Here is a 13,057-nt window from a genome sequence, read left to right as displayed (position 1 = left end):
TGAACACCAGGGACAAGATGCGTCCTCCGCTAGTGTCGAAGGCTGCACGCGCCCAGCGAATGACAGGGGGTGCAACGAGCAGCAGTGCGTCTCACACACGCGGCGGTGCGCCCGCTAATTCGGCCGTCGCTCTGCTGGGACGCCGGGCGCGCCTCCCCGCGCCGTCCTGGAGGAACTGGCGGTTGCGGAAGGAAGCGCTTTCGTCAAATGCGGCCGAAAACTAACATTCTGTGTGTTAGGAGAAAAGCCGAACGCGAATTCTGCCGTGCTCCTACATTAGACGAGCGCCAACGGCCATACCATGATGAATACACCGGTTCTCGTCCGATCACCGAAGTTAAGCATCATCGGGCCCAGCTAGTACTTGGATGGGTGACCGCCTGGGAAACCCGGGTGCTGTTGGCTCCCTTCCTTTTTTTTTTTTTTGTTATGTCGCCAGCCCGATTTTCAAACTACCTTTCTGTTGTGACAAAGATGCTTCCTTAAGCCTTTTAAACTACTGTAATGGTACGAAAATGCAGTAATTAACTCAGTTTGAGGGAGAATGTGCTAACCAAGTTTGCCAAGAAGACTTTGAAAACGACAAAACAGTACGAATCGGCAGGTGATTTTTGAAATACGTCACCGCCTATTGTTGTGTAGGAGTGTAGAGTTCCAAATTTGATTTGTAACCACGAATTTATTCCTTAGTCGTCTCGTCTCGTCTCGTCTCGTCTCGTCCCGCAGACGTTTGTCGTGCTTGCGCTGTCATATGGACCACGACCCGAGCGGCAGCGAGCGGCAGTCGAGCAAAGTCGGGACAAGTCGGGACGTGGACAGGGACAGGGATAGGAATGGTCCGAATGCATTGCAAACTACGCAGACACCTGGTGTGAGGCGAGGCGAGGCGAGGAAGCCCACATCGCTACCAGTGGCGCCCTCCAGCACGACACTGCCACACCCCGCACAGGCCCTCCGCTGAACACCAGGGACAAGATGCGTCCTCCGCTAGTGTCGAAGGCTGCACGCGCCCAGCGAATGACAGGGGGTGCAACGAGCAGCAGTGCGTCTCACACACGCGGCGGTGCGCCCGCTAATTCGGCCGTCGCTCTGCTGGGACGCCGGGCGCGCCTCCCCGCGCCGTCCTCGAGGAACTGGCGGTTGCGGAAGGAAGCGCTTTCGTCAAATGCGGCCGAAAACTAACATTTTGTGTGTTGGGAGAAAAGCCGAACGCGAATTCTGCCGTGCTCCTACATTAGACGAGCGCCAACGGCCATACCATGATGAATACACCGGTTCTCGTCCGATCACCGATGTTAAGCATTATCGGGCCCGGCTAGTACTTGGATGGGTGACCGCCTGGGAAACCCGGGTGCTGTTGGCTCCCTTCCTTTTTTTTTTTGTTATGTCGCCAGCCCAATTTTCAAACTACCTTTCTGTTGTGACAAAGATGCTTCCTTAAGCCTTTTAAACTACTGTAATGGTACGAAAATGCAGTAATTAACTCAGTTTGAGGGAGAATGTGCTAACCAAGTTTGCCAAGAAGACTTTGAAAACGACAAAACAGTACGAATCGGCAGGTGATTTTTGAAATACGTCACCGCCTATTGTTGTGTAGGAGTGTAGAGTTCCAAATTTGATTTGTAACCACGAATTTATTCCTTAGTCGTCTCGTCTCGTCTCGTCTCGTCTCGTCCCGCAGACGTTTGTCGTGCTTGCGCTATCATATGGACCACGACCCGAGCGGCAGCGAGCGGCAGTCGAGCAGGGACGGGGACAGGGACAGGGATAGGAATGGTGCGAATGCACTGCAAACTACGCAGACACCTGGTGTGAGGCGAGGCGAGGCGAGGAAGCCCACATCGCTACCAGTGGCGCCCTCCAGCACGACACTGCCACACCCCGCACAGGCCCTCCGCTGAACACCAGGGACAAGATGCGTCCTCCGCTAGTGTCGAAGGCTGCACGCGCCCAGCGAATGACAGGGGGTGCAACGAGCAGCAGTCCGTCTCACACACGCGGCGGTGCGCCCGCTAATTCGGCCGTCGCTCTGCTGGGACGCCGGGCGCGCCTCCCCGCGCCGTCCTGGAGGAACTGGCGGTTGCGGAAGGAAGCGCTTTCGTCAAATGCGGCCGAAAACTAACATTTTGTGTGTTGGGAGAAAAGCCGAACGCGAATTCTGCCGTGCTCCTACATTAGACGAGCGCCAACGGCCATACCATGATGAATACACCGGTTCTCGTCCGATCACCGAAGTTAAGCATCATCGGGCCCGGCTAGTACTTGGATGGGTGACCGCCTGGGAAACCCGGGTGCTGTTGGCTCCCTTCCTTTTTTTTTTTTTGTTATGTCGCCAGCCCAGTTTTCAAACTACCTTTCTGTTGTGACAAAGATGCTTCCTTAAGCCTTTTAAACTACTGTAATGGTACGAAAATGCAGTAATTAACTCAGTTTGAGGGAGAATGTGCTAACCAAGTTTGCCAAGAAGACTTTGAAAACGACAAAACAGTACGAATCGGCAGGTGATTTTTGAAATACGTCACCGCCTATTGTTGTGTAGGAGTGTAGAGTTCCAAATTTGATTTGTAACCACGAATTTATTCCTTAGTCGTCTCGTCTCGTCTCGTCTCGTCTCGTCCCGCAGACGTTTGTCGTGCTTGCGCTGTCATATGGACCACGACCCGAGCGGCAGCGAGCGGCAGTCGAGCAGGGACGGGGACAGGGACAGGGATAGGAATGGTGCGAATGCACTGCAAACTACGCAGACACCTGGTGTGAGGCGAGGCGAGGCGAGGAAGCCCACATCGCTACCAGTGGCGCCCTCCAGCACGACACTGCCACACCCCGCACAGGCCCTCCGCTGAACACCAGGGACAAGATGCGTCCTCCGCTAGTGTCGAAGGCTGCACGCGCCCAGCGAATGACAGGGGGTGCAAAGAGCAGCAGTGCGTCTCACACACGCGGCGGTGCGCCCGCTAATTCGGCCGTCGCTCTGCTGGGACGCCGGGCGCGCCTCCCCGGGCCGTCCTCGAGGAACTGGCGGTTGCGGAAGGAAGCGCTTTCGTCAAATGCGGCCGAAAACTAACATTTTGTGTGTTGGGAGAAAAGCCGAACGCGAATTCTGCCGTGCTCCTACATTAGACGAGCGCCAACGGCCATACCATGATGAATACACCGGTTCTCGTCCGATCACCGAAGTTAAGCATCATCGGGCCCGGCTAGTACTTGGATGGGTGACCGCCTGGGAAACCCGGGTGCTGTTGGCTCCCTTCCTTTTTTTTTTTTGTTATGTCGCCAGCCCAATTTTCAAACTACCTTTCTGTTGTGACAAAGATGCTTCCATAAGCCTTTTAAACTACTGTAATGGTACGAAAATGCAGTAATTAACTCAGTTTGAGGGAGAATGTGCTAACCAAGTTTGCCAAGAAGACTTTGAAAACGACAAAACAGTACGGATCGGCAGGTGATTTTTGAAATACGTCACCGCCTATTGTTGTGTAGGAGTGTAGAGTTCCAAATTTGATTTGTAACCACGAATTTATTCCTTAGTCGTCTCGTCTCGTCTCGTCTCGTCTCGTCCCGCAGACGTTTGTCGTGCTTGCGCTGTCATATGGACCACGACCCGAGCGGCAGCGAGCGGCAGGCGAGCAGGGACGGGGACAGGGACAGGGATAGGAATGGTGCGAATGCACTGCAAACTACGCAGACACCTGGTGTGAGGCGAGGCGAGGCGAGGAAGCCCACATCGCTACCAGTGGCGCCCTCCAGCACGACACTGCCACACCCCGCACAGGCCCTCCGCTGAACACCAGGGACAAGATGCGTCCTCCGCTAGTGTCGAAGGCTGCACGCGCCCAGCGAATGACAGGGGGTGCAACGAGCAGCAGTGCGTCTCACACACGCGGCGGTGCGCCCGCTAATTCGGCCGTCGCTCTGCTGGGACGCCGGGCGCGCCTCCCCGCGCCGTCCTCGAGGAACTGGCGGTTGCGGAAGGAAGCGCTTTCGTCAAATGCGGCCGAAAACTAACATTTTGTGTGTTGGGAGAAAAGCCGAACGCGAATTCTGCCGTGCTCCTACATTAGACGAGCGCCAACGGCCATACCATGATGAATACACCGGTTCTCGTCCGATCACCGATGTTAAGCATTATCGGGCCCGGCTAGTACTTGGATGGGTGACCGCCTGGGAAACCCGGGTGCTGTTGGCTCCCTTCCTTTTTTTTTTGTTATGTCGCCAGCCCAATTTTCAAACTACCTTTCTGTTGTGACAAAGATGCTTCCTTAAGCCTTTTAAACTACTGTAATGGTACGAAAATGCAGTAATTAACTCAGTTTGAGGGAGAATGTGCTAACCAAGTTTGCCAAGAAGACTTTGAAAACGACAAAACAGTACGAATCGGCAGGTGATTTTTGAAATACGTCACCGCCTATTGTTGTGTAGGAGTGTAGAGTTCCAAATTTGATTTGTAACCACGAATTTATTCCTTAGTCGTCTCGTCTCGTCTCGTCTCGTCTCGTCCCGCAGACGTTTGTCGTGCTTGCGCTGTCATATGGACCACGACCCGAGCGGCAGCGAGCGGCAGTCGAGCAGGGACGGGGACAGGGACAGGGATAGGAATGGTGCGAATGCACTGCAAACTACGCAGACACCTGGTGTGAGGCGAGGCGAGGCGAGGAAGCCCACATCGCTACCAGTGGCGCCCTCCAGCACGACACTGCCACACCCCGCACAGGCCCTCCGCTGAACACCAGGGACAAGATGCGTCCTCCGCTAGTGTCGAAGGCTGCACGCGCCCAGCGAATGACAGGGGGTGCAACGAGCAGCAGTGCGTCTCACACACGCGGCGGTGCGCCCGCTAATTCGGCCGTCGCTCTGCTGGGACGCCGGGCGCGCCTCCCCGCGCCGTCCTCGAGGAACTGGCGGTTGCGGAAGGAAGCGCTTTCGTCAAATGCGGCCGAAAACTAACATTTTGTGTGTTGGGAGAAAAGCCGAACGCGAATTCTGCCGTGCTCCTACATTAGACGAGCGCCAACGGCCATACCATGATGAATACACCGGTTCTCGTCCGATCACCGATGTTAAGCATTATCGGGCCCGGCTAGTACTTGGATGGGTGACCGCCTGGGAAACCCGGGTGCTGTTGGCTCCCTTCCTTTTTTTTTTGTTATGTCGCCAGCCCAATTTTCAAACTACCTTTCTGTTGTGACAAAGATGCTTCCTTAAGCCTTTTAAACTACTGTAATGGTACGAAAATGCAGTAATTAACTCAGTTTGAGGGAGAATGTGCTAACCAAGTTTGCCAAGAAGACTTTGAAAACGACAAAACAGTACGAATCGGCAGGTGATTTTTGAAATACGTCACCGCCTATTGTTGTGTAGGAGTGTAGAGTTCCAAATTTGATTTGTAACCACGAATTTATTCCTTAGTCGTCTCGTCTCGTCTCGTCTCGTCTCGTCCCGCAGACGTTTGTCGTGCTTGCGCTGTCATATGGACCACGACCCGAGCGGCAGCGAGCGGCAGTCGAGCAGGGACGGGGACAGGGACAGGGATAGGAATGGTGCGAATGCACTGCAAACTACGCAGACACCTGGTGTGAGGCGAGGCGAGGCGAGGAAGCCCACATCGCTACCAGTGGCGCCCTCCAGCACGACACTGCCACACCCCGCACAGGCCCTCCGCTGAACACCAGGGACAAGATGCGTCCTCCGCTAGTGTCGAAGGCTGCACGCGCCCAGCGAATGACAGGGGGTGCAACGAGCAGCAGTGCGTCTCACACACGCGGCGGTGCGCCCGCTAATTCGGCCGTCGCTCTGCTGGGACGCCGGGCGCGCCTCCCCGCCCCGTCCTCGAGGAACTGGCGGTTGCGGAAGGAAGCGCTTTCGTCAAATGCGGCCGAAAACTAACATTTTGTGTGTTGGGAGAAAAGCCGAACGCGAATTCTGCCGTGCTCCTACATTAGACGAGCGCCAACGGCCATACCATGATGAATACACCGGTTCTCGTCCGATCACCGATGTTAAGCATTATCGGGCCCGGCTAGTACTTGGATGGGTGACCGCCTGGGAAACCCGGGTGCTGTTGGCTCCCTTCCTTTTTTTTTTTGTTATGTCGCCAGCCCAATTTTCAAACTACCTTTCTGTTGTGACAAAGATGCTTCCTTAAGCCTTTTAAACTACTGTAATGGTACGAAAATGCAGTAATTAACTCAGTTTGAGGGAGAATGTGCTAACCAAGTTTGCCAAGAAGACTTTGAAAACGACAAAACAGTACGAATCGGCAGGTGATTTTTGAAATACGTCACCGCCTATTGTTGTGTAGGAGTGTAGAGTTCCAAATTTGATTTGTAACCACGAATTTATTCCTTAGTCGTCTCGTCTCGTCTCGTCTCGTCTCGTCCCGCAGACGTTTGTCGTGCTTGCGCTATCATATGGACCACGACCCGAGCGGCAGCGAGCGGCAGTCGAGCAGGGACGGGGACAGGGACAGGGATAGGAATGGTGCGAATGCACTGCAAACTACGCAGACACCTGGTGTGAGGCGAGGCGAGGCGAGGAAGCCCACATCGCTACCAGTGGCGCCCTCCAGCACGACACTGCCACACCCCGCACAGGCCCTCCGCTGAACACCAGGGAGAAGATGCGTCCTCCGCTAGTGTCGAAGGCTGCACGCGCCCAGCGAATGACAGGGGGTGCAACGAGCAGCAGTGCGTCTCACACACGCGGCGGTGCGCCCGCTAATTCGGCCGTCGCTCTGCTGGGACGCCGGGCGCGCCTCCCCGCGCCGTCCTGGAGGAACTGGCGGTTGCGGAAGGAAGCGCTTTCGTCAAATGCGGCCGAAAACTAACATTTTGTGTGTTGGGAGAAAAGCCGAACGCGAATTCTGCCGTGCTCCTACATTAGACGAGCGCCAACGGCCATACCATGATGAATACACCGGTTCTCGTCCGATCACCGAAGTTAAGCATCATCGGGCCCGGCTAGTACTTGGATGGGTGACCGCCTGGGAAACCCGGGTGCTGTTGGCTCCCTTCCTTTTTTTTTTTTTGTTATGTCGCCAGCCCGATTTTCAAACTACCTTTCTGTTGTGACAAAGATGCTTCCTTAAGCCTTTTAAACTACTGTAATGGTACGAAAATGCAGTAATTAACTCAGTTTGAGGGAGAATGTGCTAACCAAGTTTGCCAAGAAGACTTTGAAAACGACAAAACAGTACGAATCGGCAGGTGATTTTTGAAATACGTCACCGCCTATTGTTGTGTAGGAGTGTAGAGTTCCAAATTTGATTTGTAACCACGAATTTATTCCTTAGTCGTCTCGTCTCGTCTCGTCTCGTCTCGTCCCGCAGACGTTTGTCGTGCTTGCGCTGTCATATGGACCACGACCCGAGCGGCAGCGAGCGGCAGTCGAGCAGGGACGGGGACAGGGACAGGGATAGGAATGGTGCGAATGCACTGCAAACTACGCAGACACCTGGTGTGAGGCGAGGCGAGGCGAGGCGAGGAAGCCCACATCGCTACCAGTGGCGCCCTCCAGCACGACACTGCCACACCCCGCACAGGCCCTCCGCTGAACACCAGGGACAAGATGCGTCCTCCGCTAGTGTCGAAGGCTGCACGCGCCCAGCGAATGACAGGGGGTGCAAAGAGCAGCAGTGCGTCTCACACACGCGGCGGTGCGCCCGCTAATTCGGCCGTCGCTCTGCTGGGACGCCGGGCGCGCCTCCCCGGGCCGTCCTCGAGGAACTGGCGGTTGCGGAAGGAAGCGCTTTCGTCAAATGCGGCCGAAAACTAACATTTTGTGTGTTGGGAGAAAAGCCGAACGCGAATTCTGCCGTGCTCCTACATTAGACGAGCGCCAACGGCCATACCATGATGAATACACCGGTTCTCGTCCGATCACCGAAGTTAAGCATCATCGGGCCCGGCTAGTACTTGGATGGGTGACCGCCTGGGAAACCCGGGTGCTGTTGGCTCCCTTCCTTTTTTTTTTTTGTTATGTCGCCAGCCCAATTTTCAAACTACCTTTCTGTTGTGACAAAGATGCTTCCATAAGCCTTTTAAACTACTGTAATGGTACGAAAATGCAGTAATTAACTCAGTTTGAGGGAGAATGTGCTAACCAAGTTTGCCAAGAAGACTTTGAAAACGACAAAACAGTACGGATCGGCAGGTGATTTTTGAAATACGTCACCGCCTATTGTTGTGTAGGAGTGTAGAGTTCCAAATTTGATTTGTAACCACGAATTTATTCCTTAGTCGTCTCGTCTCGTCTCGTCTCGTCTCGTCCCGCAGACGTTTGTCGTGCTTGCGCTGTCATATGGACCACGACCCGAGCGGCAGCGAGCGGCAGGCGAGCAGGGACGGGGACAGGGACAGGGATAGGAATGGTGCGAATGCACTGCAAACTACGCAGACACCTGGTGTGAGGCGAGGCGAGGCGAGGAAGCCCACATCGCTACCAGTGGCGCCCTCCAGCACGACACTGCCACACCCCGCACAGGCCCTCCGCTGAACACCAGGGACAAGATGCGTCCTCCGCTAGTGTCGAAGGCTGCACGCGCCCAGCGAATGACAGGGGGTGCAACGAGCAGCAGTGCGTCTCACACACGCGGCGGTGCGCCCGCTAATTCGGCCGTCGCTCTGCTGGGACGCCGGGCGCGCCTCCCCGCGCCGTCCTCGAGGAACTGGCGGTTGCGGAAGGAAGCGCTTTCGTCAAATGCGGCCGAAAACTAACATTTTGTGTGTTGGGAGAAAAGCCGAACGCGAATTCTGCCGTGCTCCTACATTAGACGAGCGCCAACGGCCATACCATGATGAATACACCGGTTCTCGTCCGATCACCGAAGTTAAGCATCATCGGGCCCGGCTAGTACTTGGATGGGTGACCGCCTGGGAAACCCGGGTGCTGTTGGCTCCCTTCCTTTTTTTTTTTTTGTTATGTCGCCAGCCCGATTTTCAAACTACCTTTCTGTTGTGACAAAGATGCTTCCTTAAGCCTTTTAAACTACTGTAATGGTACGAAAATGCAGTAATTAACTCAGTTTGAGGGAGAATGTGCTAACCAAGTTTGCCAAGAAGACTTTGAAAACGACAAAACAGTACGAATCGGCAGGTGATTTTTGAAATACGTCACCGCCTATTGTTGTGTAGGAGTGTAGAGTTCCAAATTTGATTTGTAACCACGAATTTATTCCTTAGTCGTCTCGTCTCGTCTCGTCTCGTCTCGTCCCGCAGACGTTTGTCGTGCTTGCGCTGTCATATGGACCACGACCCGAGCGGCAGCGAGCGGCAGTCGAGCAGGGACGGGGACAGGGACAGGGATAGGAATGGTGCGAATGCACTGCAAACTACGCAGACACCTGGTGTGAGGCGAGGCGAGGCGAGGCGAGGAAGCCCACATCGCTACCAGTGGCGCCCTCCAGCACGACACTGCCACACCCCGCACAGGCCCTCCGCTGAACACCAGGGACAAGATGCGTCCTCCGCTAGTGTCGAAGGCTGCACGCGCCCAGCGAATGACAGGGGGTGCAAAGAGCAGCAGTGCGTCTCACACACGCGGCGGTGCGCCCGCTAATTCGGCCGTCGCTCTGCTGGGACGCCGGGCGCGCCTCCCCGGGCCGTCCTCGAGGAACTGGCGGTTGCGGAAGGAAGCGCTTTCGTCAAATGCGGCCGAAAACTAACATTTTGTGTGTTGGGAGAAAAGCCGAACGCGAATTCTGCCGTGCTCCTACATTAGACGAGCGCCAACGGCCATACCATGATGAATACACCGGTTCTCGTCCGATCACCGAAGTTAAGCATCATCGGGCCCGGCTAGTACTTGGATGGGTGACCGCCTGGGAAACCCGGGTGCTGTTGGCTCCCTTCCTTTTTTTTTTTTGTTATGTCGCCAGCCCAATTTTCAAACTACCTTTCTGTTGTGACAAAGATGCTTCCATAAGCCTTTTAAACTACTGTAATGGTACGAAAATGCAGTAATTAACTCAGTTTGAGGGAGAATGTGCTAACCAAGTTTGCCAAGAAGACTTTGAAAACGACAAAACAGTACGGATCGGCAGGTGATTTTTGAAATACGTCACCGCCTATTGTTGTGTAGGAGTGTAGAGTTCCAAATTTGATTTGTAACCACGAATTTATTCCTTAGTCGTCTCGTCTCGTCTCGTCTCGTCTCGTCCCGCAGACGTTTGTCGTGCTTGCGCTGTCATATGGACCACGACCCGAGCGGCAGCGAGCGGCAGGCGAGCAGGGACGGGGACAGGGACAGGGATAGGAATGGTGCGAATGCACTGCAAACTACGCAGACACCTGGTGTGAGGCGAGGCGAGGCGAGGAAGCCCACATCGCTACCAGTGGCGCCCTCCAGCACGACACTGCCACACCCCGCACAGGCCCTCCGCTGAACACCAGGGACAAGATGCGTCCTCCGCTAGTGTCGAAGGCTGCACGCGCCCAGCGAATGACAGGGGGTGCAACGAGCAGCAGTGCGTCTCACACACGCGGCGGTGCGCCCGCTAATTCGGCCGTCGCTCTGCTGGGACGCCGGGCGCGCCTCCCCGCGCCGTCCTCGAGGAACTGGCGGTTGCGGAAGGAAGCGCTTTCGTCAAATGCGGCCGAAAACTAACATTTTGTGTGTTGGGAGAAAAGCCGAACGCGAATTCTGCCGTGCTCCTACATTAGACGAGCGCCAACGGCCATACCATGATGAATACACCGGTTCTCGTCCGATCACCGATGTTAAGCATTATCGGGCCCGGCTAGTACTTGGATGGGTGACCGCCTGGGAAACCCGGGTGCTGTTGGCTCCCTTCCTTTTTTTTTTGTTATGTCGCCAGCCCAATTTTCAAACTACCTTTCTGTTGTGACAAAGATGCTTCCTTAAGCCTTTTAAACTACTGTAATGGTACGAAAATGCAGTAATTAACTCAGTTTGAGGGAGAATGTGCTAACCAAGTTTGCCAAGAAGACTTTGAAAACGACAAAACAGTACGAATCGGCAGGTGATTTTTGAAATACGTCACCGCCTATTGTTGTGTAGGAGTGTAGAGTTCCAAATTTGATTTGTAACCACGAATTTATTCCTTAGTCGTCTCGTCTCGTCTCGTCTCGTCTCGTCCCGCAGACGTTTGTCGTGCTTGCGCTGTCATATGGACCACGACCCGAGCGGCAGCGAGCGGCAGTCGAGCAGGGACGGGGACAGGGACAGGGATAGGAATGGTGCGAATGCACTGCAAACTACGCAGACACCTGGTGTGAGGCGAGGCGAGGCGAGGAAGCCCACATCGCTACCAGTGGCGCCCTCCAGCACGACACTGCCACACCCCGCACAGGCCCTCCGCTGAACACCAGGGACAAGATGCGTCCTCCGCTAGTGTCGAAGGCTGCACGCGCCCAGCGAATGACAGGGGGTGCAACGAGCAGCAGTGCGTCTCACACACGCGGCGGTGCGCCCGCTAATTCGGCCGTCGCTCTGCTGGGACGCCGGGCGCGCCTCCCCGCGCCGTCCTCGAGGAACTGGCGGTTGCGGAAGGAAGCGCTTTCGTCAAATGCGGCCGAAAACTAACATTTTGTGTGTTGGGAGAAAAGCCGAACGCGAATTCTGCCGTGCTCCTACATTAGACGAGCGCCAACGGCCATACCATGATGAATACACCGGTTCTCGTCCGATCACCGATGTTAAGCATTATCGGGCCCGGCTAGTACTTGGATGGGTGACCGCCTGGGAAACCCGGGTGCTGTTGGCTCCCTTCCTTTTTTTTTTGTTATGTCGCCAGCCCAATTTTCAAACTACCTTTCTGTTGTGACAAAGATGCTTCCTTAAGCCTTTTAAACTACTGTAATGGTACGAAAATGCAGTAATTAACTCAGTTTGAGGGAGAATGTGCTAACCAAGTTTGCCAAGAAGACTTTGAAAACGACAAAACAGTACGAATCGGCAGGTGATTTTTGAAATACGTCACCGCCTATTGTTGTGTAGGAGTGTAGAGTTCCAAATTTGATTTGTAACCACGAATTTATTCCTTAGTCGTCTCGTCTCGTCTCGTCTCGTCTCGTCCCGCAGACGTTTGTCGTGCTTGCGCTGTCATATGGACCACGACCCGAGCGGCAGCGAGCGGCAGTCGAGCAGGGACGGGGACAGGGACAGGGATAGGAATGGTGCGAATGCACTGCAAACTACGCAGACACCTGGTGTGAGGCGAGGCGAGGCGAGGAAGCCCACATCGCTACCAGTGGCGCCCTCCAGCACGACACTGCCACACCCCGCACAGGCCCTCCGCTGAACACCAGGGACAAGATGCGTCCTCCGCTAGTGTCGAAGGCTGCACGCGCCCAGCGAATGACAGGGGGTGCAACGAGCAGCAGTGCGTCTCACACACGCGGCGGTGCGCCCGCTAATTCGGCCGTCGCTCTGCTGGGACGCCGGGCGCGCCTCCCCGCGCCGTCCTCGAGGAACTGGCGGTTGCGGAAGGAAGCGCTTTCGTCAAATGCGGCCGAAAACTAACATTTTGTGTGTTGGGAGAAAAGCCGAACGCGAATTCTGCCGTGCTCCTACATTAGACGAGCGCCAACGGCCATACCATGATGAATACACCGGTTCTCGTCCGATCACCGAAGTTAAGCATCATCGGGCCCGGCTAGTACTTGGATGGGTGACCGCCTGGGAAACCCGGGTGCTGTTGGCTCCCTTCCTTTTTTTTTTTTTGTTATGTCGCCAGCCCGATTTTCAAACTACCTTTCTGTTGTGACAAAGATGCTTCCTTAAGCCTTTTAAACTACTGTAATGGTACGAAAATGCAGTAATTAACTCAGTTTGAGGGAGAATGTGCTAACCAAGTTTGCCAAGAAGACTTTGAAAACGACAAAACAGTACGAATCGGCAGGTGATTTTTGAAATACGTCACCGCCTATTGTTGTGTAGGAGTGTAGAGTTCCAAATTTGATTTGTAACCACGAATTTATTCCTTAGTCGTCTCGTCTCGTCTCGTCTCGTCTCGTCCCGCAGACGTTTGTCGTGCTTGCGCTGTCATATGGACCACGACCCGAGCGGCAGCGAGCGGCAGTCGAGCAGGGACGGGGACAGG

The 13,057-nt window shown here is 54.9% G+C and overlaps 14 non-coding genes across 14 annotated transcripts; all 14 read left to right on the top strand.

Annotated features, from left to right (window-relative positions):
* The first annotated feature begins 286 nt into the window (after positions 1-286).
* LOC126101721 (5S ribosomal RNA) lies at positions 287-405 on the top strand. The gene has a single exon (XR_007522445.1). It is a non-coding gene; the product is annotated as a 5S ribosomal RNA (ribosomal RNA).
* An 839-nt stretch (positions 406-1,244) lies between these two features.
* LOC126101803 (5S ribosomal RNA) lies at positions 1,245-1,363 on the top strand. The gene has a single exon (XR_007522519.1). It is a non-coding gene; the product is annotated as a 5S ribosomal RNA (ribosomal RNA).
* An 821-nt stretch (positions 1,364-2,184) lies between these two features.
* LOC126102961 (5S ribosomal RNA) lies at positions 2,185-2,303 on the top strand. The gene has a single exon (XR_007523213.1). It is a non-coding gene; the product is annotated as a 5S ribosomal RNA (ribosomal RNA).
* Positions 2,304-3,126: 823 nt separating this feature from the next.
* Positions 3,127-3,245, top strand: LOC126102949 (5S ribosomal RNA). The gene has a single exon (XR_007523202.1). It is a non-coding gene; the product is annotated as a 5S ribosomal RNA (ribosomal RNA).
* Positions 3,246-4,067: 822 nt separating this feature from the next.
* Positions 4,068-4,186, top strand: LOC126101802 (5S ribosomal RNA). Its single transcript, XR_007522518.1, has one exon. It is a non-coding gene; the product is annotated as a 5S ribosomal RNA (ribosomal RNA).
* Positions 4,187-5,006: 820 nt separating this feature from the next.
* Positions 5,007-5,125, top strand: LOC126101799 (5S ribosomal RNA). Its single transcript, XR_007522516.1, has one exon. It is a non-coding gene; the product is annotated as a 5S ribosomal RNA (ribosomal RNA).
* Positions 5,126-5,945: 820 nt separating this feature from the next.
* Positions 5,946-6,064, top strand: LOC126101798 (5S ribosomal RNA). Its single transcript, XR_007522515.1, has one exon. It is a non-coding gene; the product is annotated as a 5S ribosomal RNA (ribosomal RNA).
* Positions 6,065-6,885: 821 nt separating this feature from the next.
* LOC126102937 (5S ribosomal RNA) lies at positions 6,886-7,004 on the top strand. The gene has a single exon (XR_007523190.1). It is a non-coding gene; the product is annotated as a 5S ribosomal RNA (ribosomal RNA).
* An 828-nt stretch (positions 7,005-7,832) lies between these two features.
* On the top strand, positions 7,833-7,951 carry LOC126102925 (5S ribosomal RNA). Its single transcript, XR_007523179.1, has one exon. It is a non-coding gene; the product is annotated as a 5S ribosomal RNA (ribosomal RNA).
* An 822-nt stretch (positions 7,952-8,773) lies between these two features.
* LOC126102912 (5S ribosomal RNA) lies at positions 8,774-8,892 on the top strand. The gene has a single exon (XR_007523168.1). It is a non-coding gene; the product is annotated as a 5S ribosomal RNA (ribosomal RNA).
* An 828-nt stretch (positions 8,893-9,720) lies between these two features.
* Positions 9,721-9,839, top strand: LOC126102900 (5S ribosomal RNA). Its single transcript, XR_007523157.1, has one exon. It is a non-coding gene; the product is annotated as a 5S ribosomal RNA (ribosomal RNA).
* Positions 9,840-10,661: 822 nt separating this feature from the next.
* LOC126101797 (5S ribosomal RNA) lies at positions 10,662-10,780 on the top strand. The gene has a single exon (XR_007522514.1). It is a non-coding gene; the product is annotated as a 5S ribosomal RNA (ribosomal RNA).
* Positions 10,781-11,600: 820 nt separating this feature from the next.
* On the top strand, positions 11,601-11,719 carry LOC126101796 (5S ribosomal RNA). The gene has a single exon (XR_007522513.1). It is a non-coding gene; the product is annotated as a 5S ribosomal RNA (ribosomal RNA).
* An 820-nt stretch (positions 11,720-12,539) lies between these two features.
* LOC126102888 (5S ribosomal RNA) lies at positions 12,540-12,658 on the top strand. Its single transcript, XR_007523146.1, has one exon. It is a non-coding gene; the product is annotated as a 5S ribosomal RNA (ribosomal RNA).
* Positions 12,659-13,057: the final 399 nt, after the last annotated feature.

The sequence above is a fragment of the Schistocerca cancellata genome, chromosome 9, assembly GCF_023864275.1.
Source record: "Schistocerca cancellata isolate TAMUIC-IGC-003103 chromosome 9, iqSchCanc2.1, whole genome shotgun sequence".
Lineage (NCBI taxonomy): Eukaryota > Metazoa > Arthropoda > Insecta > Orthoptera > Acrididae > Schistocerca > Schistocerca cancellata.
This window is presented reverse-complemented; position numbering and strand designations above follow the sequence as displayed.